Raw genomic sequence first — 18,488 nt, forward strand, 5'->3', positions numbered from 1 at the left:
CCGCTCTGTGTCACACCCAGTGCCCACTCTGTATCACACCCAGTTCTCGCTCTGTGTCACATCCAGTGTCCGCTCTGTGTCACATCCAGTGCCTGCTCTGTGTCACATCCAGTGCCCACTCTGTGTCACACCCAGTGCCCGCTCTGCATCACACCCAGTGCCCCCTCTGTGTCACACCCAGTGCCAATACTGTGTCACATCCAGTGTCTCTTCTGTGTCACATCCAGTGCCTGCTCCGTGTCACACCCAGTGCCCGCTCTGTCTCATACCCAGTGCCCGCTCTGTGTCACACTCAATGCCCACACTGTGTCACATCCAGTGCCTGCTGTGTCACACCCAGTGCCCACTCTGTGTCACACCCAGTGCCCGCTCTGTGTCACACCCAGTGCCCACACTGTGTCACATCCAGTGCCCACTCTGTGTCACATCTAGTGCCCACTCTGGGTCACACCCAGTGCCCGCTCTGTGTCACACCCAGTGCCCACTCTGTATCACACCCAGTTCTCGCTCTGTATCACATCCAGTGCCCGCTCTGTGTCACATCCAGTGCCTGCTCTGTGTCACACCCAGTGCCCGCTCTGTATCACATCCAGTGCCCGCTCTGTGTCGCGTCCAGTGCCTGCTCTGTGTCACATCCAGTGCCCGCTCTGTGTCGCATCCAGTGCCCGCTCTGTGTCGCATCCAGTGCCCGCTCTGTGTCACATCCAGTGCCCACTCTGTGTCACACCCAGTGCCCACTCTGTATCACACCCAGTTCTCGCTCTGCATCACATCCAGTGCCCGCTCTGTGTCACATCCAGTGCCCGCTGTGTGTCACACCCAGTGCCAGCTCTGTGTCACATCCAGTGCCCGCTCTGTGGCACACCCAGTGCCCGCTCTGTGTCACATCCAGTGCCAACACCATGGTCTCCTATTTACAGCTTTAACTGTACTGAAACATTTAATTGGGAATACAGCAGCACTCCAGTACTGCACTGGAGTATTGGATTACATGGCGGGCTCAGGATCGGGCGTGGGGCTCAGACCCTCAAACTTCTGGCCCACTGGTGAGAGTTATACATATTTTACCAAATTAACACTCAGGAAATATTTGAATTCTGTGCTCATTATGGGGGAGGAAGTTAGTGCTCGGTTTTTGAGCCCCTTTTATTTCAGGCCGCTGGATAAATGGTCAAACACTCCCAGGGCAGGTACAGCACGGGGTTAGATACACAGTAAAGCTCCCTCTACACTGTCCTATCAAACACTCCCAGGGCAGGTACAGCACGGGTTAGCTGCATAGTAAAGCTCCCTCTGTATTGCCCGAGTTTGCCTTTTGGCATCCATCTCAGAAGAGTTCCCCTTAATGCATCCGTCTGATATTTTTCTTGTGCTGTGCATACACTCTACGAGCAGGACTCAGGAAGCCTATTTCACATTTTGACCCTCACAGCCAGCAGACAGGGAAGACTTTGATCCCATTAGCCTGTGTTGGATTTGACTCGAGGGCCGAGAGGTGAAAGGTCAGTGACGAACCCATTGAACTATCCACATGGGGTTCTATAGTTAGGAATGTGAATTAGATGTTAAAGCACTTGTACCATCTTGCAAACCAATGTTTTGTGAATTGATCGTTCCCGGAACCCCAATTCAAGGTAGGAATAATTAATGGGTTTCAAAGATTGATGGGCGCAGCTTTGAAACCTTTCAAAAATATTATCGCTGCACAATTGATGATTGCGGTCGTGTTGGCTATTTCCCAGTTTGTTCTGGCAGAGTGTGTCCATTCCCGGACATTTTCCAAGAGAATGCAGCCCTTGTGTGAAGGACCTTCTTTGGAGCGTGCAGTTTGCTTGACGGCTCATGACATCAATTTCAATACTTCCAATTTGTGATGTTTGTTTGAATCACCGCGGTTTCTGAAGAGGTTTGACAAAACGTGATCCTTGATGATTTATTTTTGACAGACAGCCATTACACCGTCTACTCTTCTGTCCCTCAGAGTTTAGCTGAGGCATCCAAACATATGCCTGAGGTAAACATGGACTCCATCGGTACACTGCAAGTTGGGGGTCTTTGGTGAGAAGGTTGTGTGTTACATGAATAGACCCTTAAGAGGCTAATCTGTGGGTCTTTAATCTATTGGCCACGGCGATCCTTTACCAAGTCAACATTTTGTTTTCACTTCGGAGGAAGCCATCTAACCAACTGCCTGAGTTGATCTATAGACTCAGAACTGTTGTGTGTCAGGCTCCTTATAGCAAAAACAGATATACAAGATCTTCTCTCATCAAACCGGATTGAACTGGAGAGTGGTCGGAGGAGAGCTGCGGAGAGAGACACTCATGATTAAAACAGCTGCCCATCGAGGGAATTGCAGAATTTACATTTTTTAACTATGTTGCCTTCCAGTGGTCTCGCTGTGCAATGTTTGGAAAACATTCACTTCCTCCAATGCCTCGTGTTTATATCCCTTCATGGCCTCGCACCCCTTCCCCTCCATCCCTATAAGTAGCCCCCCCCTCCACCACACACACTCTGTTACTCTGGCTCTGGCCACATGCGCATCCTCAATCCTTACCGTCGGCCCACCATTGGCGGCCATGCCTTCAGCTGTCCAGGCCCCAAGCTGTGAAATTCCCTCCCTAAACTGCCTCCTCAGCTCTCTCTCTTGCCTTGAGATGATCCTTAAAACCTACCTCCTGAACCAAGCCTTTCATCACCCCTTCTAAGATCACCTTCTTTGTCTCTGTGTTCATTTTTGTCTGATCGCATCTCTGAAGCACCTTGGCACTTTTTCTATGTTCAAGGCTCTATACAAAGGCAAACTGTTGCTAATGAACAATTCTTGTATAAGGCCCAGAATAATGTGTGCACCGGTGAGTGTTTATAGAGCTGTTGAGTTGGGAGTGGCTTAGCCAGTCACATGATGTTCACAAGACTCAATAAAACCCCAGCCAGTTGGGTTCAGGGGATCCACGATGGGCAGGTGGTTATGAGCCTGGTGGATGAAGTGATAATGTGTAGTGTGATTGTTAAACCTTTGCTAATAAACCTACTAGTTTTTAATAGCAATGTGTTGCTGTGAATTATTAAGCAAAGAACCCACGAAGCCAATACATTACACCCACCAAAGAGGTAAAGGAAAACATAAACATAAAACATTTCTGTACAAATTAGTAAACCAGATGGAAAATGATCTGGAAAGATTTGGTGCTACACTTTGAAACTAGGGTTTTAAAGATCGAACTATTACAATGCTTTGCTGGCCGGCCTCCCATGTTCTACCCCCTCCGTAACCTTGGAATCATCCAAAACTCTGCTGCCCATGTCCTAACTCGCATCAATTCTGCTCACCCATCACCCCCACATTGGCTCCAGGTCCGGCAACGCCTCGCTTTTAAAATTCTCATCCTTGTGTTCAGATCCATCCATATCCTCGCCTCTCCCTATCTCTGTAACCCCCTCCAGCTCGAAAAACTCTCCGAGATCTCTGCGTTCCTCTAATTCTGGCCCCTTGTACACCCTCAAGTTTCCTTTGCTCCCCCATTGGCGGCCATGCCTTCAGCTGCCTGGGCCCTAAGCTCTGGAATTCCCTCCCTAAACCTCTCCACCTCGCTCTAATCCTTTAAATTGCTCCTTAAAATCTACCTCTTTGACCAATCTGTCCTCATTGCACCATAAATACTGCGTGCAGTTTTGGTTTCAATATTTATGAAAGGATATACTTGCTTTGGAGGTAGTTCAGAGAAGGTTCACTAGGTTGATTGCGGAGATAAGGGGGTTGACTTATGAGGAAAGGTTCAGTAGGTTGGGTCTCTACTCATTGGAATTCAGAAGAATGAGAGGTGATCTTATCGAAACGTATAAGATTATGAGGGGGCTTGACAAGGTGGATGCAGAGAGGATGTTTCCACTGATGGGGGAGACTAGAACTAGGGGGCATAATCTTAGAATAAGAGGCCGCCCATTTAAAACTGAGATGAGGATAAATTTCTTCTCTCAGAGGGTTGTAAATCTATGGAATTCACTGCCTCAGAGAGCTGTGGAAGCTGGGACATTGAATAAATTTAAGACAGAGATAGACAGTTTCTTAAACAAGAAGGGGATAAGGCGTTATGGGGAGCTGGCAGGGAAGTGGAGCTGAGTCCATGATCGGATCAGCCATGATCTTATTAAATGGCGGAACAGGCTCGAGGGTTTGTATGGCCTACTCCTGTTCCTATTTCTTATGTTCTTATGTTCTTATAAAGGGCTTGGTGTCAAATCTTGTTTGATGATCACTCCTGTGAAGCGCCTTGGGATGTTTTACTACATTAAATGCAAGATGCTGTTGTTGGGTTTACTATGAAGTGTTAACAAAACGAACCACAAAGAATGTGAGTGAGTTATTTACAGGTTGAGAGACACTGATTCTTTATAAAACACTGCGTGGGTTAAAAGACGCATCCGACCAGGAGAAATGATTTGCTGTGAACAAGGAAGAGCACGTGACAATTTGGACAGATTTTATATTAACAGTCTGGCATTTGTCTTGAGACTGTTGACCAGTGGAATGGCCCAGCCTGTGCATCCGTGATGTTTAATGGTGTGTTATATGGGATTCAGCTTCAGAAGTAATGGGGTTGTCTCCTCATTAAGCCAGAGTTTCTCCATAGGCACATTTACCTACTGACGTATGAAAATGAAGGACAGGAAAAGACCGGCTGGTCCACCAGACCTGCCTTGTACAGGCCTACGGGGCAGGTTGGAGTGCCTCCTCGTAGGACTACTTCTGGACATGGCCAAGGTGGCCATCAGCCAGTCCAGGCAGCGGGCGGTCAAGGGGGTCGTTCAGCCCGACTGCCTGCCTCTGTTCCGCGGTTACATCCGAGCCAGGGTGTCCCTGGCAATGGAGCACGCGGTGTCCACCGGTACGCTCGCAGCCTTCCACGAGAGGTGGGCGCCGGAGGGACTGGAGTGCATCATCACCCCCGGCAACCAAATTTTAATTTGATTTAAGTTTACTGTCCAAAGTTTAATTTGTTTAGTGTATCGGTTTTAGTGCTCCCTTTAATCAGGGGGCACTTGATTTAGAGATCAACTAAAAATAGTTGTACAGGCCTGGAGCACCATCATTCATCAACCACTCATCTATCTACTGGGAGAGACTAAATAAACTCCCTCAAAGACATTCCAGCAGACTGTGGTGGCAACGAGCTACTGGACGAGGTATTAGGACAAGCTTGTGTGAAAGAAAACAAGAAAAGACAGGCTTGAATTTATATAACACCTTTCACAATCTTAGAATGTCCCAAAGCGCTTTCCAGCCAATGAAGTGCAGTCACTGTTGTAATGTCAGGAACTGCAGCAGCCAATTTGCGCACAGCAAGCTCCCACAAACAATAAGATAATGGCCAGATCATCTATTTTAGTGATGTTGGTTCAGGGATAACTATTGACCAGGACACCAGGGAGAACTACCCTGCTCGTGGGATCATTTACATCCACCTGACAGTGCAGACAGGGCCTTAGTTTAACATCTCATCTGAAAGGCAGCACCTCCGGCAGTGTGGCACTGGGAGCATCGGCCTAGATTGATGTGCTCAGGTCCCTGGAGTGGGACTTGAACCTACAACCTTCTGACTCCGATGCAAGGGTGTGCGACCCACTGAGCCACAGTGAGCAGCTCCTTACACTGCATTGTCATATTCTTAAATATCATAAATGGAGATACCACCCTGGTGTCATCTCATCATTTCAACCATGATTCATCTCTCTCCCTCTCCTCTCTCTTTCTGCCTCAGTGCTCTCCTCTCTCCTCCCCCTCTCTCCTCACTTTCTCTCTCTCTTTCTGCCTCAGTGCTCTCCTCTCTCCTCCCCCTCTCTCCTCACTTTCTCTCTCTCTTTCTGCCTGCCTATCTGCTCTGCTCGCTCCTTAATCAAATCTTGTTTTTGCTTCAGAACTGCTGATCAGAGCCAGCCGAGAAGCAGATGCTTTGGGCAGATTTCTCCCCCGGGTGACATCATGAGCTTCTGTCCCAATGACATCTGAAAAAGGGTTTGGATGAAGAAAACCCTCCCGCTTATTTTGTTGTCTCTGCTCAGGAATGTGAACCCTGTCTTCTGGTGACAGTATCTAATGCCTCCTGTGTCGTCCTGGCCTGAAACACCTTTCCCGGCAAAAATGGAAAATGTTGGAACCACCAGGGAGGCCAGTTAGCACCTGTAGGGAGAGCAGAGGAGTTAAGGATGTGAGCGAGACCCTTCTTGAGCGGTGGACAGGTGAGTTAATACAATCAGACAAGGGGAAGAGGGGAACCAGCAGATGTTAAACAAACCCGGAAACGATTCATGTGTAGAGTGAAGTAAAAAAGATCATCTCATCATTTCAACCATAATTCATCTCTCTCCCTCTCCTCTCTCTTTCTGCCTCAGTGCTCTCCTCTCTCCTCCCCCTCTCCTCTCTCTCTCCTCTTTCTCTCTCTCTTTCTACATTCCTCTCTCTCGCTTTCTCTTTCTGTCTCTCACTCTCTCTTCTCTTCTGTCTGTCTCTCTCTCCTTTCTCTCTCTTTGTGTCTTTCTATCTCCCTCCCTCTCCTCTGTCTTTCTCCTCTCTCCTCTCTCCTCCCCCTCTCCCCTCTCTCTCCTCTTTCTCTCTGTATTTCTGCCTGTCTCTCTCTTTCTGTCTCTCCCTCTCTTTTCTCCTCTGTCTGTCTCTCTCTCTCCTTTCTCTCGCTTTATGTCCTTCTATCCCTCTCCCTCTCAATCTCTCCATCCCATCATAGGCAGTCCCTCGGAATCGAGGAAGACTTGCTTCCACTCTTAAAATGAGTCCTTAGGTGGCTGTCCAATCCAATATGAGAACCACAGTCCCTGTCACAGGTGGGACAGATAGTCGTTGAGGATAAGGATGGGTGGGACAGGTTTGCAGCACGCTCTTTCCGCTGCCTGTGCTTGGTTTCTGCATGCTCTCGGCGACGAGACTCGTGGTGCTCAACGCCCTCCCGGATGCGCTCCCTCCACTTAGAGCGGTCTTTGGTCAGGGACTCCCAGGTGTCAGTGGGGATGTTTCATTTTATCAGGGAGGCTTTGAGCGTATCCTTACATAAGAACATAAGAAATAGGAACAGTAGTAGGCCATACGGCCCCTCGAGCCTGCTCCGCCATTCAATAAGATCATGGTTGATCTGATCATGGACTCAGCTCCATTTCCCCGCCCGCTCCCCATAACCCTTTATCCCCTTACCATTTAAGAAATTGTCTATTTCTGTCTTAAATTTATTCAATGACCCAGCTTCCACAGCTCTCTGAGGCAGCGAATTCCACAGATTTACAACCCTCTGAGAGAAGAAATTTCTCCTCATCTCAATTTTAAATGGGCGGCCCCCTATTCTAAGATCATGCCCTCTAGTTCTCGTCTCCACTATCAGTGGAAACATTCTCTCTGCATCTACCTTGTCAATATTTAATTCCCAGTCCTGGTCACCTTGCAACCACGTCTCTGTAATGGCTATCAGATCATACCCATTTGTCTCAATTTGTGCTGTCAACTCATCTATTTTGTAACGTTTCCTCTGCCCACCTTTAGTTCGTTTGCCATGTAGGAGTTCTGAGTAGAGCGCTTGCTTTGGGAATCTCGTGTCAGGTATGCGGACAATGCCGCCTGCCCAGCAGAGCTGATCAAGTGTGGTCAGTGCTTCAATGCTGGGGATGTTGGCCTGGTCTCGGACGCTAACGTTGGTGTGTCTGTCCTCCCGGGGGATTTGTAGGATCTTGCAGAGACATCGTTGAATGGTAATGTTGAATGAGTGGGGGAAATTCAGCCCCTACTGCAGGCCTCGCTGTGATCAGAGAATGGGCATGGGCTTGGTACACTCAGCCCTGGCCTCTCCTGATCTGTGTGGCTGAGCACTACAGCAGGTGGTGACTAATTCAGCCAGCGAGTTGATCTTCAGTCTCCCTGAGCCAGTTGCCTATGTAACTTATGCTTGTGTATGTCTTGTTGCAGGAGATAGTGGAAGGGACCAATTATACAGACAGCTGCATGCAGAGACAAGTAGAGCATGGTGCCTGGGTGCTCAGACAGTGGACTTGCAGAATTACAAGCACAGGCGCCTTCAATTATGTCAGCCTTAAACCAGTAATGTCCCAGATTCTACGCCAGACCAGTCTGTACTGCTCTCCTCCAAGGCAATGGTTTGGAGTACAGGTTAAACCTCCCTTATCCGGAACCCTCGGGACCTGGCCTATTCTGGATAAGTTTTCTGGACGAGGGGTGGTCACGTTAAATTGGATGGTACAGGTACTGAGCAAGGAGATATCGGGGCTGGCTGGCTTGGCGCTGGGAGTACAGCAGAAGATCATGGGGGGGGGAGGGGATGGATCATGGGGTCAGGTCAGCGATTGCGGGAGTCGGCAGCGAGGAAGCACTTCAATCTGTTCATGTCGGAGTTCTGCACATGCGCCACTCGGTGGCCAGGATTGATTCTGGATGAGGGAGTTCTGGATAAGGGAGGTTCAACCTGTACTGCAAATAGTCTCTGTGTCACCCAGAGAGGAAAGATCAGTCGGGGTTCCTCATCCAGATCCCTGTCTCGTGTCTCCTGTGGAAAACGGATGTGTATGGATATTAATTGATATCGCTCCAGCATTGGTGGCATGCTTTCAGCTGCTTAGGTCCTAAGCTCCAGAATTCTCTCCCTGAACCTCTCCACCTCTCTCCACCTAATGCTCCTACCTCTTTGACCAGACTTTTGGTCATCTGTCCCGATACATCCTTCTGTGCTCTGTGTCAAAAATGTTTTTATTGATATCGCTCTTGTAAAGTGCCTTAGGGTGTACTGCTACATTAAATGGACTATATAAATGTAAGTTGCTGTTGTTGTATGGGGATGTTGCTGGAGGGGCTTGGCTACAATGTCCCACATAGTCACAACTCACTGCTCAGGCTGAAACGTGAAGGAAAAAAAAACTTGCATTTATAAAAGGCCCTTCACAACCTCAGCACATCCCAGAGTGATTCACAGCCAATTAAATACTTTTGAAGTGTAGTCACTGTTGTAATGTGGGAAACGCGGCAGGCAATCTGCGCACAGCAAGCTCCCACACACAGCAATGTGATAATGACCGGATAATCTGTTTTAGTGATGTTGGTTGAGTGAGAACTCGCCTGCTCATCTTCAAAATAGTGCCATGGGGTCATTTACACTCACCTGAGAAGGCAGACGGGGGTCTCAGTTAACAACTCATCGGAAAAACGGCACCTCCAACAGAGCAGCACTCCCTCAGTACTGCACTGGGACTGTCAGCTTGGATTAGAAACATAGAAAATAGGAGCAGTAGTAGGCCATTGGGCCCTTTGAGTCTGCACCGCCATTCAATATGATCATGGCTGATCCTCTATCTCAACACCATATTCCCGCTTTTTCACCATACCCCTTGATGCCTTTTGTGTCTAGAAATCTATATATCTCCCTCTTAAATATATTCAGTGATTTGGCCTCCACAGCCTTCTGTGGTAGAGAATTCCACAGGTTCATCACTCTCTGAGTGAAAAAATTTCTCCTCATTTCAGTCCTAAATTTCCTACCTCGTATCCTGAGACTGTGACCCCTTGTTCTAGACTTCCCAGCCAGGGGAAACATCCTCCCCGCATCCAGTCTATCCAACCCAGTCAGAATTTTATACGTTTCAATGAGATCCCCTCTCATTCTTCTAAACTCTAGTGAATACAGGCCTAGTCGACCCAATCTCTCCTCATACGACAGTCCTGCCATTCCAGGAATTAGTCTGGTGAACCTTCGCTGCAAGTATATCCTTTCTTCGGTAAGGAGACTAAAACTGCACACAATACTCCAGGTGCAGTCTCACCAAGGCCCTGTGTAACTGTGGTAAGACATCCTTACTCCTGTACTCAAATCCTCTTACAATGAAGGCCAACATACCATTTGCCTTCCTAACTGCTTGCTGCACCTGCATGTTTGCTTTCAATGACTGGTGTACAAGGATACCCAGGTCCCTCTGTACATCGACACTTCCCAAGCCATCACCATTTAAATAATACTTTGTCCTTATGTTTTTCCTACCAAAGTGGATAACTTCATATTTATCCATGTTATACTGCAACGGCCATGTGTTTGCCCACTCACTCAAACTACCGAAATCGCCTTGCAGCGTCTTTGCATCCTCCTCACAACTCCAGAGTGGGGCTTGAACCCATGACCTCCTGGCTCTGAGGTGAGGGTGCTGCCACCAAGCCTCAGCTGATGTCTGAATGGCCAATTGAATGAGGTAGCACAGGGCTGCTGGCTAGCCTTCGAACTGTCGCCAGCTGGAATTGAAGTCTTGAAGGGAGGGAGGGAAAAACAGCAGGGAAAAGAAAAGGCAATTGAAACATACTATAATTCACAGCTCGACAATCCCAATTCCAAACTTGGGAGGGACTGCTCTTTTAATCTTTGATCCACTTAGCACCCCATTATTCACTAGCTACCAAAGTCTCATAATGTAAAGCTTCTTAAGCTGTCCAAACATTACAAACACCGCCCAAACCTCTCGAAGTAAGGCCACTTTCATTAGTCCACAATAACACTGGATATGTCTGCATAACACTGGAAAAAAACTTTGCGGATACGAGGAGATCGGTGCGTTGAATAAAAACTGCAAACCGCTTCCATTGGCCCATTAGAATAAGGGAGGGGCCAATAGACCATGTCCAAGCAGCATCAACGTGGCTCTATGATTGGTCAACAGAAGGGCGAGGCACGCAGTGTCAGTTCCCGCCGTCCCGTCCTGGGTCTCTGCTCAGATACTCTTCACAGTCTTCACTCCGTAATTCAGTCTACCTGGACACCACAGACTGACCTTCTTCTCCGGCACATGCCAATGAAAAGACATTCCTTCAAACCACCACCCACCCTACCAGAGGACAACACAAGATTCCTCTTTCTCCTAAACTGACTTTGCCAATAATCCACCATCATAATCATAGGAGTCCCTCGGAATCGAGGAAGACTTGCTTCCACTCTAAACATGAGTCCTTAGGTGGTTGTAACGTTTCCTCTGCCCACCTTTGGCTCATTTGCCGTGAAGGAGTTCCAAGTAGAGCGCTTGCTTTGGGAGTATTGTGTCTGGCATGTGGACAATGTGGCCTGCCAACGGAGCTGATCAAGTGTGGTCAGTGCTTCAACGCTGGGGATGTCGACCTGGTCCAGGGCACTAACGTTGCTCCGTCTGTCCTCCCGGGGGATTTGTAGGATCTTGCGGAGACATCACCACCTGAGTGAATAGGTCAGCACTCAGTGAGAGCTCCGTTTGCTCCATGGCTGCAATTGCCATGAGTAACAAAGCTCAAGATAAATGCACGTTCTAGTTTAATGCAATAATAGCCAAGTGCAAACAGTTACCCTACTCTTTACGGACACCGTGCTTGTCCGTGATGTCCACACATGCCTTCCCATCTCCTCTTCTAGTGGTCTTTCTTTGCGTCACTTGTGGTCCAGGATCACAGGAGTGGGCGATTCCTCGTGTTATACAGAAGGGTCGGTCTTGGGACTGAGGTGGTCATTGACCCACAGGAGGTGACCCCTGGTTGGCCCTCTGCACATCCTGGCCTTGCCTCCCGCGTTGAGTTGGTGCAGGGCTGCAAGGGGCAAGGCCTGGCAGGTGCAGCTCTATTGTGTCGGGGCTCGGTCAGTGCAGGAGGGGTTCTGCCCGGCTCGAACACTGCTGCTGCGAGGAGAATCCCGGCCTCTGTCCTTTACATGCGACGTGGGTGTGTGCATGCCCGAAGTGTGACAGATACATCTTCGGGTCAGACGTTAAACCGAGGCCCCGTCTTCCCTTTCAGCTGGCACTCTTTCGAAAAAGAGCAGGGGAATTACCCCCCCACTGTCCGGGCCAATAATTATCCCTCAAACAACATCACTAAAACTGATTATCCAGTCATTTATCTCATTGCTGTGCGCAGATTGGCTGCCATATTTAAAACAGCGACTACACTTTGGAAGTATTTTGTTAGCTGCGAAGCACTCTGGGATGTGACAGGTGCTATTGAAATGCAAGCTCTTCCTTTCCATCCCCATTGATGCAAAACATCTTATCGGATCTGATCCGGAGAATTCAGGCCAACAACAGCGTGCCGATAAGCCATTGCACGAGCCCTGGTATAGTATCAGCTGTCATCAGCTCTGGCATTTTGTACATTGTATATTATAACACTAATTAATTAGGCCTCAATAACTAGTAAATGCAGCTTAGGGTTAGAGGGGGTTAATTGATGGCGGGGGGGGCACTCGATGTGGTCACATTCTGCATCAGGAGCTCAGTGAGCTGCATTTGCCAGCTGTTTGTCTGCTAATCTGTTTTGTACTGGGAACGATCTACAAAATTAGATTTTTAGTTGAAAGACCTTAAATCGATTCCAGATGACAACCACAGAAAAGGACCAGCTGGCCCCTCTAATACACTGTGGAGCTCACTAAAACAGATTTGAAATATGATAACTAAAAAATAAAGTGAGGGAAAAATTATAGCCCAATTTTTTTTTTGAAACTCAGCCAATTTTGAGAGGTGGGGAGAAAGTGTTCAGCCAGACAATTCCGAGTGTTGTGCGCACTGAGGAATTGTCACGGTTTTGACTCGGGATCTCATAAGCTTGTCACCCTTATCAGTTTTCAGTGTGGTAGGAACGCAGGAACAGGAGTAGGCTATTCAGCCCCTGGAACCTGTTCCTCCAGTCCATTAAATCAAAGAACCACCGAATAGTCATCATAGGCAGTCCCTCGGAATGGAAGAAGACTTGCTTCCACTCTTAGAATGAGTCCTTAGGTGGCTGAACAGTCCAATCCTAGAACCACAGGTGGGACAGATAGTCGTTGAGGGAAGGGGAGGGTGGGACAGGTTTGCTGCACGCTCTTTCCGCTGCCTGCATTTGATTTCTGCATGCTCTCGGTGATGAGACTCGAGGTGCTCAGCATCCTCCCGGATGCACTTCCTCCACTTAGGGCGGTCTTTGGCCAGGGACTCCCAGGTGTCAGTGGGGATGTTGCACTTTATCAGGGAGGCTTTGAGGGTGTCCTTGTAACGTTTCCTCTGCCCACCTTTGGCTCGTTTGCCGTGAGAGAGTTCCGAGTCGAGCGCTTGCTTTGAGAGTCTCGCATCTGGCATAGAATAGTACAGCACAGAAGGAGGCCATTCAGCCCATCGAGTCTGCATCGGCTTTCTCCAAGAGCAATCCAGTTAGTCCCACTCCCCCGCAATTTCCTCATGTCGCGGCAATTGTTTCTCCTTCAAATATTTATCCAATTCCCTTTTGAAGACCAGTATTGAATCTGTATCCAGCCCACTATCAGGCAGCGCGTTACAAATCCTGACCACTCACTGCATAAAAATTTTTTCCCTTCAATCTGTGCCCTCTGGTTATCGGCCCTTCACCCATTGGAAACCGTTTCTCTTTCTTTACTCTTTATCAAATTTCCTCTTGGCCTTCTCTGGTCGAAGGAGAAGAATGACTAAGCTGTAACTTAACTCCGTCGACCCGCCTTGGTTCCAACACAATGAACAACATGTACATCCAAACTGTTACCATTTATTGCAAATGGAGAACCATAGCACCTCCTTAACACCAGCACAAATATTGTCAAATTTCCCTCTGGTTTACTCCATCCCGCTCCAATAGGCACTGGCTCTCGCTGAGGTACGGACCTAGCTGACAGCCAAATAGCCACTCTTTCAGGCAGGCTATTCAACTGTGTGGGAGTCACAGCCAAACCCGATTCCGTCCTCCTTCCAGCGGGGGGGTGAGGGCATGGTCTTTGGATGGAGATTGGCAGCAGAAACCTTGGCTGACTGTTAATTTCTCTCAGCCATAATTTGGAGTCAACCGTGGCTCTCCAATCATTGGCCTTTCTGAGATCAGCTGACATAGCACAGACCAGCAATTGGTCACAGAGACAGGGGTCAGCCATTCAGCCCCTTGAGCCTCTTCCGCTGTTCAATTAGATCATGGCTGATCTGCATCTTAACTCCATCTACCTGCCTTAGTTCCATAACCCTTAATACCCTTGGCTAACAAAAATCTATCAATCTTTGCTTTGATATTTTTAATTGACCCACAACCTCAACGTCCTTTTGGGAAGGGTCACGAGCGGCACTGTTAACCCTCAGGGTGCTATCCTGAACATTCGTCATTTATTCCTAACTCGCACCAAGTCCCGCTCACCCATCATCCTTGACCTACATTGCTCGCTGACCTACATTGGCTTCCGGTTAAGCAACACCTCGATTTCAAAATTCTTATCCTTATTTTTAAATCTCTCCATGGCCTCACCCCTCCCTATCTCTGTAATCTCCTCCAGTCCCACAACCCCCCAAGATGTCTGCACTCCTCTAATTCTGCCCTCCTGAGCATCCCTGATTATAATTGTTCAACCATTCTGTTGCCTAGTTCCTAAGCTCTAGAACTCCCTGACTAAACCTCTCCACCTCTCTACCTCTCTTTCCTCCTTTAAGACGTTCCTTAAAACCTACCTCTTTGAGCAAGCTTTTGGTCACCTGCCCTAATATCTACTTATGCAGCTCAGTGTCAAACCTTTTATCCCATCATCATCATAGGCAGTCCCTCGAAGCGAGGATGACTTGCTTCCATACCAAAAAGGGATGAGTTCACAGGTGTTTCAATGAAGGACCTAATATTACCGATCCTGAACTACATCCTGAAGGGTGGAAGATGGCTGTGCGTGGGTTTTTTTAACGTGTGGTGGCCGTTGCACACCAGCCACCACACGGGCTTGACAGAGCTAAGTCTTGGTCCAGTGACAAGGGTTAACCAGGCCGACTGGAGACCAGCTCTGCTGCACGGACCTAGTGCGCCCACATATCATAGTGTGGGCTGGCCCCTGCTGCCCCTGGACCCTCGCCTCTGTTATCTCACAACACTCCTGTGAAACACCGTTTCACTAGTTAGCGGTGCTATATAAATGCAAGTTGTTGTTGTTATTCCTACTCAGCTCCAAATATGCTCAGTAAGGGATTCAAACTCATGACTGTCACCTGGAAGCTGAGTGCACACCTCGGTGGTACTCCAGGGCCCTGTTTGATGATTGAAGCGACAACTTAATAGGACCTGGATAAGTCGACCGGTCATTGGGAATGAGCGTCTTCTCACTCAGTTCCAGATAACACTGAGACGTCACATTTCCGACTTCAAGCTTCAGAAATGACGGCCCAGGTGTCACGATCTTGACATCAGGTTGCAAACATAACACTTCCGATGTCATGTTTCAGATGTCACGTTCTGGACATCAGATGACATAGAATTACATAAAATCTGCGGCACAAAGAAAGGTCATTTGGCCCAACAGGGTCACATGAGCCCCTGCCCACTCTGCTTTATCTCATCCAATCATCAAACAAAATTCATCATCATCGGCAGTCCCTCGGAATCGAGGAAGACTTGCTTCCACTCTTAACATGAGTCCTTTGGTGGCTGAACAGTCCAATACGGGAACCACAGTCCCTGTCACAGATGGGACAGATAGTCGTTGAGAGAAGGTGGGACTGGTTTGCCACACGCTCTTTCTGCTGCCTGCGCTTGGTTTCTGCATGCTCTCGGCGATGAGACTCGAGGTGCTCAGCGCCCTCCCGGATGCACTTCCGCCACTTAGGGAGGCCTTTGGCCAGGGACTCCCAGGTGTCGGTGGGGATGTTACACTTTATCAGGGAGGCTTTGAGGGTGTCCTTGTAACGTTTCCGTTGCCCACCTTTGGCTCGTTTGCCGTAAAGGAGTTGCGAGTAGAGCGCTTGCTTTGTGTCAGGCATGCGGACAATGTGGCCTGCCCAGCGGAGGTGATCAAGTGTGGTCAGTGCTTCAATGCTGGGGATGTTGCTGGACGAGGATGCTAATATTGGTGACAGGCCGTAAAGAGCAGCTGTTCCACCAAGCCGGCCCCACACCATGATGGCTGGCGCATCACGGCTCGAAACATTACCGATTCTGTCTGGACAAACAGCGGGAGGCCTACCAGAGTTCTGTGATGGCCAGTTGCTCAGATTTAGTTGGTTAAACTCTACCAATGCCCCCGCTACATCCTTAACCTGCACATAAACTGTGGTGTATGTAGCACAGAAATTACTGACTCCACTCAGTCTGATGTTGATATAACTGCTGTGACCTTGGTCCTTTATTGTGTAACTCCAGAGTGCCTCTCAGCTGTGATGGGCAGCCTTTTATACTCTGTCTTGCAGGTACTTTTGGGTCTCCCACCACAGCGCCCTCTGTGGCGTACCATTGTAACTATACATTTAATGTACCTGGAAATACATAACATCTCACTCCCCCAGCAGTAGTGGGCTGATTTGTGAGTGTGAGTCCATGACCATCCACTTCCCTCTTCTCCCCCATGTGGAGGCGGTGCAAGCGTGTGGTATTTGCAGTCCTTACATGGGTGATAAGGTACACGAGCATAACCTCCAACAGAAAGCAGGTATACATAGACGGTACATTTATATGGTATATATAATATGTGGTACAGATGCTATGTCAAAAGGTTTCAGATATACTGAACAGTTATTATATCCCAGCGCCTCTGGGTTATGTACAGTGGTGGTACACAACCCCTTTTTGCCCAAGGTAATGGGCTGCGCTTAGACATGGTATCGCAACTGGAGCATTGCCTCTGTTCTCATGAAGTAGTTGCCTTAGCAACCGCTGAACCATTGCATGAATCACCGAAATCGAAAATCACATTAGCCCATTGATAATGTTAGTCACGGATCCATATCCCTTTTACTTGAACCTCGTGGTATTAACTCTTTTCGTTATTCATATCCATTATTTTAAACACAGTAACCATTCAGCATTAAAATATTAATTCTTATCATAAATCCATCATCCTACATTCACATTGCTCATTTAGACTTGCTCTTGCCTTACAAAAGTCTTTTTGTAGGGACCGCCAACGGTGTAAGGCCCTTTTAAGACTCCCGGGTGCATTTCCCACGAGGCTTCCCTTGGGCGCCGCCATTTTAGGTGCTCTGCTGGCCTTTGTCTGCAGAGCTCCGTTGCCACGAGGCTCACCACCATCTTGAGCTCGCTGGTGAAGACAGAACAGAAGGGACAAGGAAGAAAGGAAGGGGAAAAAACGGCTCAGAGCAACCCATCTTTGCAGAAGTGGTTCCCTGGACTCGATCAGTCACAGTCCCTTTGAGTCCCTCCGTACTTGCTGCCGCATCCGCCGCTCTGGCTCGCGTTCCCCCGAGTCATGCCAGCTGCCGCCGCAGCCTCTGCTCCCACCGTTGTCTCCGCACATGCCGCCTCTCCTGCGGCCGCCGTGACTGCCACCATTGCAGCCGCTACCGCCGCCCAACTTTTCCTCTGTGTGGGCCCCCCGGATCCGTCAGCCCTCGGTGGACCTCCCGCTCATTGCCCCACAGTGCCCCACCGGCCCGCACCCCAGCAATCGGCCCGCACCTGCAAACTTGCTCTTCCAGGGTCTGCTCGCCTGCTTGAGTTCAGGAGTTCTGGGCTGCTGTCGCCTGTGTGTGGATTTAGGCTGCAGCTCCAGCTCGGTCGGTGCTGCTCTTTGCGAACCCGGGGAGCAGCAGTCTGTGGAGGAGTGAAGTCTTCCCAGCTCCCACGTACTTTCCCCATCCACCTCCTGCCGAGGAGCGTCGGCCCATCGCCTGCAACGACCCACAAAGGTAAACCGTGCGTCTCGTCCCCATGGGATACCTGCACCATCGCTCTGCCAAGAACAGGTATCAGTTCCCTGGTGTAGGTACGCAGCTTCGCCATGACCGGGACCAGCTTGGGTCGTGCAGCTGGGTTAATCCACAGTTTATCGAAAGTTCTCCGACTCATCAACGACGGACCCGAGCTCGTGTCCACTTCCATACTCACTGGGACTCCGTTGATTTTTACTTCACTTATCACTGGGGGCGAATCGTCGGTGCACGTATACAGTCCAAGCACCTCATCATCTTCTACCTGCTCCTCGCTGAACAGTGGATCATCCCCCATCTCCTCAGCCACATGGTGAGCCCGATTTCTTTTACACATACGCTGAGGGTGGCCTTTAACGTGGCAGGTATTGTACGTGTACTCCGCAAACCTGCACCAGTGAGCCCCATGACTACCTCCACAGCGCCAGCATGGTGCTGCTTGATTGGCCCCCCTTGGCGGTCTCTGAGCTCCAGGATCCCGAGGTCCGTGCTCTCTGCCCCGGGCAGAGCCACGTTCTGCAGTTTTGTCTGTGGTGGGCGTTATCCTGTGGACAGTGCCTGCTGGGTTCGAGACTGTGTGGATCATTTGCTTGGTGCTGCAAGTCGAGGTCATATATGCCTGGCTGATGGTGATGGCCTTTGTCAGAGTGACTGTGGGTTCCGTGGCCAGCAGTTTGTGAAGGAGGCCCTCGTGGCCAATCCCCATAACAAAAACATCTCGCAATGCCTCGTCAAGGTGTGCGCCAAAATCACACGGCGCCGTGAGTCTCCTGAGGTCCGCAGCATATTTGGTGACATCCTGGCCC

Source organism: Pristiophorus japonicus, chromosome 4, assembly GCF_044704955.1.
Source record: "Pristiophorus japonicus isolate sPriJap1 chromosome 4, sPriJap1.hap1, whole genome shotgun sequence".
Taxonomy (NCBI): Eukaryota; Metazoa; Chordata; class Chondrichthyes; family Pristiophoridae; genus Pristiophorus; species Pristiophorus japonicus.